At 46.3% G+C, this 14,383-nt stretch overlaps 1 protein-coding gene across 2 annotated transcripts in view; it reads right to left on the bottom strand.

The window, feature by feature from the left end:
• ahrra (aryl-hydrocarbon receptor repressor a) overlaps positions 1–14,383 on the bottom strand; it is a 329,025-nt gene that overhangs the window by 261,992 nt on the left and 52,650 nt on the right. The gene's annotated exons all lie outside the window — the stretch shown is intronic.

Here is a 14,383-nt window from a genome sequence, read left to right as displayed (position 1 = left end):
CTATAAATGCAAGTTCTTTTAAAAAAAATTATTTTAAGGCTTTTATTTTAGTAATGTGAATTATTAGGATTATCTAACCCAGAAAGTGGTTAGAACGTGGAACTTGCTACCACTGGGAATAGCTGAGGTGAATAATATAGTTGCATTCAAGGGGAAGCTAGATAAGCACATGAGGGAAAAGGGAATAGAAGGATATGTTGATGGGGTGAGATGAAGAGGGGTGGGAGGAGGCTCGTGTGTAGCATAAACACCGGCATGGGCCAGTTGGGCTGAATGGCCTGATTCTGTGCTGTAAATAATTTGTAATACAGTCATAAAAAGTTAATCTTGACATCTGAGTAGCTTTATTCTAATATAATATTATTGTTCAGAGAACCACCTCAAGGGGATTAGAATTTCTCATGACTTGCCAGAAGCTTAAGGGTTAAATGAGTTGATAGTGATAAGTTGTAGGGGTGACAGAGTATTGGTGCAATGAGATTCAAAATATCAGAAAATGCCATGTTACTTAGGTTGAAGGGATCCATAGTGCTTCTGTGCATAGCAGCTGTTAGTACTGCAATAAACCCACATCAGACAATGTGGTGGCACATTAAAGCAATCAAAATAAGCTTCAATGCCAAGAGTGCTATTATATGCGTGGCACCATCAGTATGAAAAAGCGAAGACTCAGAAAAGATGGCTTCAAATGCCTTGCAACATTATTTTTCTTGGACTTTAAAAAAAATTGGATCTTTGCCCTCTTTCCCATAAACAACAGGTCAATCAACACATGGGGCGGAATTGGTCTTTGACCAAAGTGCAAAATGGTCACTAGCAAGTCGGCACCTCGTTTCACACCGCCCCCAAATCAACAGAAAAGAGCATCAGGTGCGGAGTAAAACAAGGTCCCAATTGGCTATTGTCGAAGACTCATTTCACCCTCATTGTGTTCCCAGGGTCCTTTGGCTTCCAAATCTAGTCATTGATGCAGCAGTTGGATAGAAAGGTTAATGGAGGACCATTTAACTGTCACGAAGGGCAGCTAGAAGATTTCTGTGATCTTTTTCCTGGAATACACCAGCAGGAATCATAGAATGGTTACAGCACAGAAGGAGGCCATTCAGCCCGTGCCGACTCTCTGCAAGAGCACTTCAGCTAGTCCCACTCCCCCGCCCTTTCCCCGTAGCCCTGCAAATTTTTTTCTTTCAGTTACTTATCCAATTCCCTTTTGAAAGCCAGAATTGAATCTGCCTCTACCACCCTTTCAGGCAGTGAATTCCAGATTTTAACCACTTGCTGCATAAAATTTTTTTTCCTCATGTCGCCTTTGCTTCTTCTGCCAATCACCTTAAATCTGTGCCCTCTGGTTCTCGATCCTTCAGCCAATGGGAACAGTTTCTCTCTATCTACTCTGTCTAGACCCCTCATGATTTTGAACACCTCTATCAAATCTCCTCTCAACCTTCTCTACTCTAAGGAGAACAACCCCAGCTTCTCCAGTTTATCTACGTAACAACCATTCTTGTAAATATTTTCTGCACCCTCTCGAAGGTCTTCACATCCTTCCTAAAGTGCGGTGCCCAGAATTGGACACAATACTCTAGTTGAGGCCGAACCAGTATTTTATAAATGTTCATCATAACTTCCTTGCTTTTGTACTCTATGGGCTGGATTTTCATTCAGGGGACATGATGGAGGCGGGACTACAACTTTTGGGGTTGTAGTCCTGCCTCCATCGAGATGTGGCCAATCCATGTGATTTTAACTTGATTGACCTTGTTGAGCCCGCCCAGCGGGCTCAGCAGGCCAATTAAGGGCCACCCGGCAACAGGTGACGTCACAGACTGACATTTCATCTGTCAAGAGGTTTTGACAGATGAAATATCAGTGTTTGAAAGCTCTTTGAAGCTGTCAAACACTGACAGTCTTACTTCTAACATGAGTCCTTCTCCACAGACTCAGTTAGAAATCTCTCCTTCACAGAAAGCTGAAGGCTGTCACTTTTGACAGTTCGCAGCCATTCTGCTTTCTGTGCCGGTGAGATGAGGGACTCCTGGGACCTAAAGGAAGGAAGGCTGTAAAGGTAAGAAAAGCTAATTTAAACGTCTTTAAACACTTTAGACCCACTAAACACACTTACCTTTGCACTCATGCACACATCACTCACCTGAACACCGACATCTCGACCCCTCCAAGTCCTTCAACCCGACGGCCCGCCTCCTCTAACTTGGCGTGGTTTGGAGCCGTCGGGAATCCCACACTTCAACTTTAAAAATAGGGATTAGGCTAAAAACTGCCTGTTAACTGCCTGTTAACAGGCAGCTAACTGGCACTAATCCCCTTCCCGCCTCGGGGAGACGGGTCCCAGTGCGGGGCGGGTACCCGCCTCCTTTGAAACTGGCATGGAGGCGGGATGGTGTTGGGACCCCCGATTTCAGGATTTTAACCCCCCCCCCTCGCCGCCAATCACGCCTCCACGGCCCAATGAAAATCCTGCCCTATGCCTCTATTTATGAAGCCCAGGATCTCGTATGCTTTTTTAACTACTTTCTCAATCTGCCCTGCCACATTCAACGATGTGTGCACATATACCCCCAGGTCTCTCTGTTCATGCACCCCCTTTAGAATTGTACCCTTTAGTTTATATTGCCTCTCCTCATTCTTTCTACCAAAATGTGTCACTTTGCACTTTTCTGCGTTAAATTTCATCTGCCACGTGTCCGCCCATTCCACCAGCCTGTCTATGTCTTCTTGAGGTCTATCACTGTCCTCCTCACTGTTCAGTATACTTCCAAGTTTTGTGTCATCTGCAAATTTTGAAATTGTGCCCTGTGCACCCAAGTCTAAGTCATTAATATATATCAAGAAAAGCCGTGGTCCTAGTACCGACCCCTGGGGAACACCACTGTATACCTTCCTCCTGTCCAAAAAACAACCGTTCACCACTACTCTCTGTTTCCTGTCACTTAGACAATTTTGTATCCATGCTGCCACTGTCCCTTTTATTCCATGGTCTTCAACTTTGCTGGCAAGCCTATTATGTGGCACTTTAACAAACACCTTTTGGAAGTCCATGTACACCACGTCAACTGCAAGGACTTGTGCCAAGTTCCTCTTTATCTTCAGCATTATACCATGACCGTGACAAAATCTGAACACTAAATCACGCCCGAGACCATGTTATAAATCTTTTGTGACGTCCCTGTTACAATTCAGCCAACAACTGAACTACATTAACATCTCTTTAGGAAGAATGAACACATCCTGGCAAATATATTACAAGTGCTTGCTGACCTACATTGACTCCCAGTTAAGCAACGCCTCGATTTTAAAATTCTCATCCTTGTTTTCAAATCTCTCCATGGTCTCGCCCCTCCTTATCTCTGTAATCTCCTCCAGCCCTATAATCCCCCATGACCTCTGCACTCTGCCTATTCTGGCCTTTTGAACATCCCCGATTTTAAATGCTCCACCATTGGCAGTCGTGCCTTTAGCTGCCTAGGCCCTAAGTTCTGGAATTCCCTCCCTAAATCTCGTCTCGCTACCTCTCTCTCCTCCTTTAAGATGCTCCTTAAAACCTACCTCTTTGACCAAGCTTTTGGTCATCTGCCCTAACATTTCCTTATATGGCTCTGTGTCACTTTTTTTTTAATAACACTCCTGTGATGTGCCTTGGGATGTTTTATTACGTTAAAGACGCTATATAAATATAAGTTGTTGTTGTAGTACAACCAGACTCAGAACAAGCACTAAACTGAGTTCAGAACCCAGATTGTCTAGTTGCAAATTTATTGACATCTATTTGCCAATACCTGAATCTGACCCAATTTGGACTCAGATGTGTCAGTCTCTTGAACAAAGGCACATTAAATGGTCCCTGTGCATATTGAGGTTCACCGTAAAACATTTCTTCTCCAGCCTTGGAACCACAGCAAGTAAAGATAGTGGCTTTTGTTTTATATATAAAACTTGTTCAATGCCCTAACTTCAGTCCTGAGAGAGGAGGCAAATATCCCATTCTGATCATTTTAGTGTGGGTATGCGTTCTATTCCTCATGTGATTATGGGTTATAATCTGAATTTTTTTTTTAAAATACATCAAATGGGAGAGTGCGGAGCCAGAGAAGTTTTGATAATGGATCTTATTGAGTAATACCAGATACAAAGGTCTGCTGAGATTATTGCCTTTTTTGTCTATTTTTTTGTGATCAGCAAGGTAGAGGATACTAGTGCTGAGTAAATGGATGCATTTTGGGCATAGTGTCAGGAATAACTGTGTCCAGAAATACTCAGCAGGTCAGGCAGCATCTGGCTGACCCGCTGAGTATCTCCAGCATTTTCTGGTATTTTTTTTTTAAATTTCCAGCATCCGCAGAATTTTGCTTTTGTATAACTGTGTCCAGGTTATGTACGTAGTAATTAGATGAAGACCTCCCTTCACTCAGCCTCAATGATGTGTCTTGGCCCCAGTGCAAGAGAATCCCATTCCAGCGAAGGTGCTTTCTGCCAATTTCAGGATACCACTCACAACAACAACAACAACTTGCATTTATATAGCACCTTTAATGTAGTAAAACGTCCCAAGGCGCTTCACAGTAGCGTTACCAAAGACATTTTGACATCGCGCCACATAAGGAGATATTAGGACAGGTGACCAAAAGCTTGGTCAAAGCGATACGTTTTAAGGACATTTTAAAGGAGGAAAGGTAGAGAGGAGGAGATATTTAGGGAGGGATTCCAGAGCTTCGGGCCTAGGCAACTGAAGGCACGGCTGCCAATGGCGGATTGATGAAAATCGGGAATGTGCAAGAGGCCAGAATTGGAGCAGCGCAGAGATCTCAGAGGGTTTTAGGGCTGGGATGGGGTTATAGCGATAGGGAGGGGTGAGACCATGGAGGAATTTGAAAACAAGGATGAGAATTTTAAATTCCCGGACTGGGTGCCAATGTATGTCAGCGAGCACCGGGGTGCCGGGTGAACGGGACTTGGTGCGAGTGCATGCAGAATTACAAATGTGCGCACAAACACTTCAGTTGTAAACCTGTGGTCGACTCACAACCTTTGACAGGCCAAGGTTGGCCACTCGTGTTTAGCCAAGTCCGAGTCGGTGGAGGTTGGGGTTTCCAGTGGCACGCAGAGTCTGAGCTACATTAGCTGGATGATGTTCGGAATTGCAGCCAGTGGCAGTGTCAGTGGTACGCCCAAATCCTGACCTGCGAGCATGCCCAATAAATACATCCGCTTTAGACTGTCAAGCACCATCCTAATGAATGTTCAGAATCTAGGTCATGAAAAGCCAGAAGATTGGAGCCAGATTGCAACAACTTTGTATAAGTGGAAGCAACAGGGAGTCTAGTTTGATGCACTGAATGATTTAGTGTGGTTTAAATGTATTTAACTGAAATAGCATGCGTAGATGTAATTCATTATGTATACAAAACAAATGCATTTTTGGAAGAAATTAGTTTTCCTTTCTTTAATGACCATTTCGTCCTTAATACATGTCTCATTACATTCAATATAATTCTAATAAATGAACCACAAGCTCGTCAAAGAAACATACTAGGAGCAGAATTTCCATAAGTTGCTCATTAAAAAAACTAAGCACTTTCTAGTATTTATTTTGTGTCCTACCTCATTTAATCAATTGACCTTCAACTGAATTAGATCGGATACACACAGCTGGCAGTATATAATGATGGTTGACATGTGCTGCATTGAAAATATTAAATGGTACTGAGAAATGAAAATAGGCATGTTTGTTGCTTGAAGCGGGATTATTCATACACAAGCATTATGTATAATGGGAGTGCAGAGGATGCAATTTGGTCCAGTGGAATTCTAGCTGGGATCAAAGCTGTGCTAGAATTAGGTACTGTGTTTATTTAGATTCAAACATACCAGGTCCTAAAGATCTTTCCACGTGCTGAACAGATCCAATGTCAGAGCGGCTATAAACTGGCTCAGCCATTCCATATATGTAAATCCCTCGATTTAAAGGCAGATGTTAGGTGGAGGTGCCTAATAATTTTCTTAACCTTTACTGTAAAATTGGTGCATGATCCCCAGCTTCTCTTCTCCACTACCAACCATCTCCTTAAACCCCTCTCCGCCCTCCCCCTCGCCTTCAACAAGTGCAAGGAGCTCATGGACTTCTTAGTTACTAAGGGGGGTATTTTCCGGGGAGGTCAGCGGGCGCGATCGGTGCCGGGTCGGGTGGGAAAGTGTATTTTTTTGACAGCGGGTCGGGACGCGCCTTTACCAAATGTTGGGTCTGTCAGCGCTGAGCAGACCCGGCAGGCAGCGGCGGTGGAGGCAATTCAGGTCATCATGACCTTGTTAACAGAGGATTAACAAAAATTTTAAGCTCATCTTTAGAATTTACCAGCTCGCCAACGGAGTCCACGCTGCTCGGGGATCACGTCTGTTCAGCTGGACGGGAGTTGAAAGGCCATGGAATCATCTCATTGCTTGACAGCTTGAAATGTGTTATAAAAGCTCCCATCTCACAGCTGTTCACTTTCCAAGCTCAGAAGCTGTTGCTTACTGCATTTGGAAGACATTTGAGCTTTATGCAGGTTGCAAGTGTTTGGAGCAAATTCTCTGTCCAGTGTCACCTCATTGGAACAACCTCTCTCACCACTGACAGATCGCTTCTGTCATCTCAAGTTCACCTACCATCTATTCCATCAACATGTTTACGGTTTATACTCTCTCACCTTGGTCCTCAGAATCGGCCGCAACACCAGGCACACCAGCAGCACTAACAACATCAACCTTCTCCGCAATCAACTGATGCTGCACAGGATAGAGGGCATCAGCACCCGACCACATTGCTGCCCGGGAGGCCAGGGATGGCCTCACCATGGCCAGATTTACTTCACTTGATGCTATACACCCTGGCTGCCGCATGATGCGCCTGGTTGGCACTACCCCACACCAACACCATAAAGCATCCCTACAATGCCCAAGCCATTACTTTCACACTCATCACCATTGTGGGGGGGTATCATTATGTCTCATCATTCACTGCAACTCACTAAGCCACTTCCAAAGGTGCACACAAATCTGTCCAAGAATGCAAAAAATGTTGAAAATAAAGATTTCAATGTTTGACAGCACATTAACAGAAACTTCACATGAACATTGCATAAAACACAGAAGTGCCTACCATTGTGCGTTGTTAGTTGGTATGATTCGATTAGGATGAGGGTGAGTGTGAGGGGTGCCTAGTGCGATGGGGAAGTGATAATGTAGATAAAGAGGGATGGGTAAAGGTGCAAGGCAAGTTGGTGTGAGTAAGGATGTGCAGGAGTAGGGTAGGGAAGGCAGAGTGATGGGGATGTGATAAATGGCACAGCAGGATGAGGTTGAGAGTGGCTTTGCAGTAATGTTTCATGATCTACTGAGATCATTGAAAGGTTTGCGCCACTGCAGCCTGGTCCTCCTGACCACATCCCTGCTTGTGTCCTCCTGTGCAATGTGCAACCAGGCTGTGTTGGTCTCCTGGGGAGGTCTCTACTGCCCATTGGAAGGGAAGAAAACCTCCCTGTGTGCTTATGGAGGGAGTCATGGGAGAGCCTGGGTGCAGCCGTGCACCTCTGTGCAGTGCTTGTCAGTGTTACATGACATCAATGCTGTAGAACACTGACAGCACAAATCTCAAAGTAAATTTGCACATGGTCCCTTTAAGGAAAACAACTGCTGACGCGTCATCAAATGATGTCATTAGACCCACTTCCTTCAATTGGCCGGGAAATGCGCTGGGCGAGCTGAACAAGCCCAATCAGGGGAAAGTCATGTAGGAGGCCAGGGTGGAGACAGCAGCAAAGCCGCGACCTGCCACCGACCTCGCCCGCCACGGACTTGCCACAGTAGGGGAAATCGCAGCCTAAGATTGAGATCATTCGTTCAGCTGCCTCTGCCACACCTCTCCCTCCTACATCAAGCCAAGCTTGTACCAAGGTTTCTCCCTGCCCTAGCCTTGAACCCGCATCTTTCTTCAGTTCCTCTATTTCCCCTCATGCCCTCTCAAAGCCCATTATGCCCATGAGGCTCACTTCCTGATCTTTTGACCTTATTCCCACTAAACCACCCAACTTCCCTTCATAGCCCCAATACACCCTGAGATTGTAAATGGTTCCCTTTCCTCAGGTACTATCCCCTCCCTTTCAAATCTGTTGTCATCATACCCCTCCTCAAAAAACCCACCCTCAACCCCTCTGTTATTGCAAACTACTGCACCATCTCCAACCTCTCTTTCCTCTCCAAAATCCTTGAATGTGTTGTCACCTCCCAAATCCGTGCCCATCTTCTCTGCAACTCCACATGTGAACCTTTCCAATCAGGCCTCTGCCCCTGCCACAGCACTTTAATGGCTCTTATCAAAGTCACAAATTACAGTCTGTGACTGTGACCATGGTGTATTATCCCTTCTCGGCCTACCTGCAGCTTCTGACATGGTTGACCACACTATCCTCCTCCAATGCCTCTCCTCCGTTGTCCAGCTAGGTGGGATTGCCCGCGCCTGGTTTCACTGTTACCTATCCAATCAGAACCAGAGAATCTCCTGCAATGGCTTCCCTTCCCGCCCCCGCACCATTACCTCTGGAGTCCCTCAAGGAACTATCCTTGGCCCCCTTCTATTTCTCATCTACATGCTGCCCCTCGGTGCCATCATCAAAAGACATGACATCAAGTTCCACATGTACGCTGATGACACCCAGGAATACCTTACCATCACCTCTCTTGACTCCTCCGCTGTGTTGTCAGACTGCTTGTCTGAGCTCCAGTCCCTGATTGTCCCACGTCTAGTTTGAAAGAATAACATAGTAACCTACATCAATTTAAATTTAATAACTCTAATCCTATGAATTCCCATCTCCCAAAAGGGTTGCACATTTCCTCCTCCGGCAATCTAGGAGTTTGCCTAACCAAGCCATCTTGTCACCATGGCAATGGCCCCTTCTTGCATGTGGAATGTCTTCAGTTTGAACACACTGCAGGTTTCCTCATATGGAAACATTAACTTGTGATTTAAACTTTAGCAGCAATGAATGTTCTATTATACTCAGTTTATTAATAAAATACAGTTGGTGAAAGTGGTAAGATTAGGGAAATCTGTGACAATTCTAGGCGAGGCAGTGCCTCACCCGACAAGCCACTTCTGACTAACAGAAAAACCTGACTTTGCTTTTTGGTTTTAATTTTGCTTCTAAGCATTCCAAGAGCTACCTTAGCTCATGCCCCTGACTCCTTTGGCCGCCAAAAGGCCAATACTGTACATTGAAAGAGACTTTGACCCCGATATTAAAGCAAAGGCAAGTTCTGAGTGGTGGGGGGGGGGGGGGGGGGGGGGGAGGCGGAGATTGCATGCCCGAAACTTGGAAGTAAAGTTAGCGGGTTGGATTCTCCGATTTAGATTTGATTGAATCATTTCATTTTTCCTTCCGGGTTTCGCGTCTCTAAGCTGCACAGCGGGCGCGATGCGCACCCACGTGACGCGATCTGAAGTCGACTTTTTAAAATTCTTTCACGGGTTCTGGGTGTTGCTGCCAAGGCCAGCATTTATTGCCCATCCCTAATTGTCCATGATAAGGTGGTGATCAGCTGCTTAGGATATGGTAGCATAGTGGTTATGGACTAGTAAACCAGTAGACCTGGAGTAATTATCTGAGCAAACGTGAGATCAAATCCCACCACTGCAGTTTGTGAATTTAAATTCAGTTTTTAAATAAATCTGGAATAAAAAGCTAGTATCAGTTATGGTGACCATGAAGCTATTGGATTGTCGTAAAATCCCATCTGGTTCACTAGTGTCCTTTAGGGAAGGAAACCTGCCATCCTTACCTGGTCTGGGCCTATATGTGACTCCAGACCCACAGCAATGTGGTTGATTCTTAACTGCCCTCTGAAGTGGCCGAGCAAGCCACTCAGTTGTATCAAACCGCTACTATTTAAAGGGCAAATGCAGAAATGAAATTCGGAGGAGCCAGGATGGCTTCACAAAGAGCAAGGCCTGCACCCAGATTCAATGATGCTTCTGTTGAATTATTGCTGGCTGCAGCAGGAGGGACATACTTTTCCCCATCAATTTGAGGAAAATTCCTGCTGCTGTCACTAAGAAGGTGTGGTTGGAGGTTACCGAGGAGGTGAGCAGCAGGAGCATTGTGCCCCGATCTTGGACGCAGTGCAGAAAGCGGTTTAATGACTTAACCAGATCAGGCACAGTGAGTACAGTTGCTGATTCACCTACATCCTGTGGTGCAGCCTCCCTCCACCCCTGTCTCACTCTCAGAGTTTCCAAGCAGACTCCATTACGTCATTTCTCACGCCCACGTAAGTTTCAGCACCACCAGTCCTTCATTTTTTATGCACTTCTTCACCTCCCCATGTATCCATCCACCCCAATCCTTATGCAATGTGATGCACCTGTCTGTCAGTCACCCTCACCGAATGCACTGCATCCGTAAGGTGAATACGTGACCTTCAGCCACTCACAGGTCTGTTCTTTCGCCCCCTTGTAGGGGAAGAGAGCGCAAAATGCAAGGGAGGGGACTGGAGGTTGCCCGCCACAAGTTGTGCAGCTAACTGACGCAGAGGAGGATACTCTGGAGATAAGTTACACTTCTGTGTCCTTCTCAATTGGAGAGGGAGAGACAGGAAACTTGCAGATAGCTGGTGACAGAATTTAAAATATCTCTGACACACATAAGCTGACTTTATTTCATCAAAGCTGACTTTATTTCATCAATGACTGAACTATGAGAAGGCTGATTGTTACTGTCAAAATTGTTACTGTGCTATGACTAATTTATATCCCTGTCTTTTGTCATCCAGGGCCTTCACATGTAGAGCAAGTGTCACTGGAGATGCAGAAGGCCAATTCCTCAGAGGACCTCATTCCTTCTGAGGGTGCACCATAACAAGACGTACAGCCACCCACAAATACTTGCACTTTGGTGGGTTTACTTAGACAGCGAATTGGGTTTTCACCTGGTGATTCACAATTGACAAGTGAGCATCAGCAGACACTGGCGGCAGACACAGCTGTGGAGAGTCCACGTCGGGGGTGGGGGGGGAGGGGCGGGGGCGGAGTGGCAATCCTCCCCAAACCATGCTCAGCTGGACACAGATGCTGAACCCCAGAGAACATCGCTGAGAAGGAAAATGATGGCACTACATCAGCAACTTTGTGAGGTACCGACAGACGTGCCACAGACATTCTCCACAATGATTGGTGGCACAGGGAATTGCGAGATCATCTTCCATGGAGGGAGTGGCTGCCTCCATGGAGCTTCAAGCCCGGCTGTCAAATGAGGCCATGCAGGCCATGACCATGTCCATGGCCGTGCAGACTTTGGATGCCAACATGTCTGCCTCCTTAAACAGGATGACAGATACCTTATCCGTGGCCTTACAATGTGTCACGATCTTCATCAAGCTGGTCCGCAGCAGAGTGGGTAGGAGTGATGTGGCACCAGCCCAGGAGAGGGATGATGGCAAAAGAGGACATGGAGGTGGGGACTCTACTCAAAGTGCTCCCACACCTCACCCATTGCCCGCCTCAGCCAGTACCCAACATGCTGCCTCATCTCCCGATGGCCCACTGTTCCCCTGCACAGGTGCAGGTGGAGCAGTCTTTGGCGGGGTCCTCAGGGGCTCCAAAACCCAGAGGTCATAGGTCAAAAGCATCTCCGCAGTCAGGGCAGGGAATCTGAGCAGCCTGACTATACCTATACTGAAGCCACAAGGGATGCACCAGGTAGAAACGGTAGGAGGTGTAAGTTGAAGCAGCAGTAATTCACCAAGGATATGCACATTGGTGTTTGACAAAAAGTTATGTTGTTAAGTTTTTATTTTATGATGCCACATAAAATTTATTGATTAGCACCACTTCCATGTCTTGCCCATTATTGCACCCGAGTGCCAACTCAACCTTTCAATTGTTTCATGATGAATGGTGGGCGGGTTTGTTGGTGATGGTGATGTCTTTCATTTGTTATTTGTTCCACAGTTGGAATAATTAACTGAACCTTCTAACTATGAGGGCATCCCCGGCATCCTGGGCAGCAAAGTATACGGCTGGACTGGCGATGGGTGCCCCATCTTCATATTCCTCCTCCTCTTCACTCTTCTCCTCATTCAAAGATACCTGATGAGTGTCTTGGTCGTCTTCCACCTCTAATCCTCTCTGCTGCAGGACGCCGCACATCACTATCATTCTGTACACTCTCACTGGTGATTACTGAAGGGCGCCTCCAGACCTATCTATGCATCTAAAGAGCATCTTCAACATGCCGATGACTTGCTCAATGACACACCTGGTGGTCATGGGGCTCTCATGATCTTACGCCTCATTGATGGAGTTCCTCACATGTGTCATGTGTGAAGTTTGAAGGGAGGTATTCCATGTCTCCGACGAGCCAGCCCTTAAGTCTGCCTCTTGGACCTAAAATGTTGGACTACCGCAGTATGAAAGCATCATGACAGCTTCCAGGGAATCTGGCGCACACCTGCGTGAACCTTTACTTGTGGTTGCACACCAGCTGCGCATTGATGGATTAAAATCCCTTGCAGTTGATAAAAGCTCCCAGTTGCTGTGGTGGTCCTTGGATTGCCACATATGTGCAATCCTTGGCACCCTGTGCCTGTGGGAAGCCAGCCAGAGAGGCGAATGAGAGTGCCCACTCATTGTTGTCTCAGGGGAAACTGACATATGTCGACGCTCTGTACATTCATGGGCAGCCGACAGAGATCCTCGAGCTGTCTCCTGTGGCACACTGGAAGGAGCCAGAGGCAAAGAAATTGAGGGCAGTGGTGACTTTGACAGCGACGGCCAATGAGTGGCCATCAGCTCCAGCAGGGAGCAGCTCTTCTTGAAGGAAGCTGCCGATGTTAGCGACCACCTGCAGTGACAATCTGAGCCTGCAGAAGCACTGCTCTTCAGATAGGTCAAAGAACCTCTGTCTGTTGACCCTCTCATGTGGGTAGTGCCTCCTGCAACCTCAGCCCCTCTGTTGCTCTCCTCTCTGCTGCTCTTCGTTCTGTTCTCCTGTGCACCTCTCCGCTGTTCTTCACCTCCCTCCTGTGCACCTGCTGATCCCACCACGGCATGTCATCGCTGCCGTGGATGGTGATCGACTTCCTCATCCAATGTAGTGTCCAGAACATCCATGGCCGCCTTCTTCTAAACGTTTGCCAGAGGGAACTGACAAAGCAGCTGCAAGTACTGAGCCTTTATTGAGATTGGGCAATCTGAACTTTAAACACCCCCATGAAGTGCTGCTCAATCTTGCCTGCTTTTCATTGGGGAGTTTCCCTAGTCCCAGGAAACCCGTGCTAGATTCAAAAGAATGTATAATTCAATTGAAAATCCCCTCATTTCCATGTAATTATGATCTTAAATGCCGTCTTAATTGGCGACCCGCCTGCGCTAATGATCACGCCGACTCTGGTGAGCAGGAAGTGGGCACATTGGAGCCAGGTTGTGTACGCGCTTCAATTTTCTTCTATTTTTACTTCCTACCCGACCCCAACCCACCATCCTACGGTGTTAAAATTTCTCCCATTGACTCACAAATTGTTATATTAAAAAAATGGCGGCACTATATTCAGGGCAGCCGGTAGCCCTTCCATTTCCGCTGGCGCCCGCCATTCTCCGACTCCTTTGGCTCTCACGCTGTATCATGCGCCAAGCGCCACTAAAATATTTTAAATAAATTAGACAACTCATTTGGGTACAAGCACACACAATGTCTAAGGAGCAGTCACCCGCCAACGCGGTGTCAGGACCACATTGTTGGCGCTATGGAAAGAACCAAAAAAGAGCAAGGAACTAGATAGACTCTGTTACAATAGGAAATTATTTCACTCAGTAAGCAACAACAACTTGCATTTATATAGCGCCTTTAATGTAATAAATAGTCCCAATGCGCTTCACAGGAGTGTTACCAAACAAAATTTGACACCGAGCCACATAAGGAGATATTAGGACAGATGACCAAAAGCTTGGTCAAAAAGGTAGGTTTTAAAGAGCGTCTTAAAGAAGGAGAAGGAGGTAGAGAGCTGGAGTGATTTAGGGAGGGAATTCCAGAGGTTAGGGCCTAAGCAGCTGAAGGCACGGCAGCCAATTGTGGATTGATTAAAATGGGAGAGGCGCACAAGACCAGGATTGGAAGAGCGTAGAGATCTCGGAGCGTTATAGGGATTGAGGAGGTTATAGAGATAGGGAGGGGCAAGGCCGTGGAGGGATTTGAAAACAAGGATGAAAATTGTAAACTCAAAAACATACTGCAACTCAGACTACAACCCAGTGGTTGCAGGGATAAGAATCAGGCTTATTATGATCAAGACACCAACTTTGTTAAAGATTAACAATGATGGTTTCAATAAATCACAA

This window comes from Somniosus microcephalus, chromosome 5, assembly GCF_052327205.1.
Source record: "Somniosus microcephalus isolate GS21.2 chromosome 5, FLI_Smic_1.0, whole genome shotgun sequence".
Lineage (NCBI taxonomy): Eukaryota > Metazoa > Chordata > Chondrichthyes > Squaliformes > Somniosidae > Somniosus > Somniosus microcephalus.
Note: the sequence above shows the minus strand (reverse complement) of the source record. Positions and strands in the feature narration are given on the sequence as shown.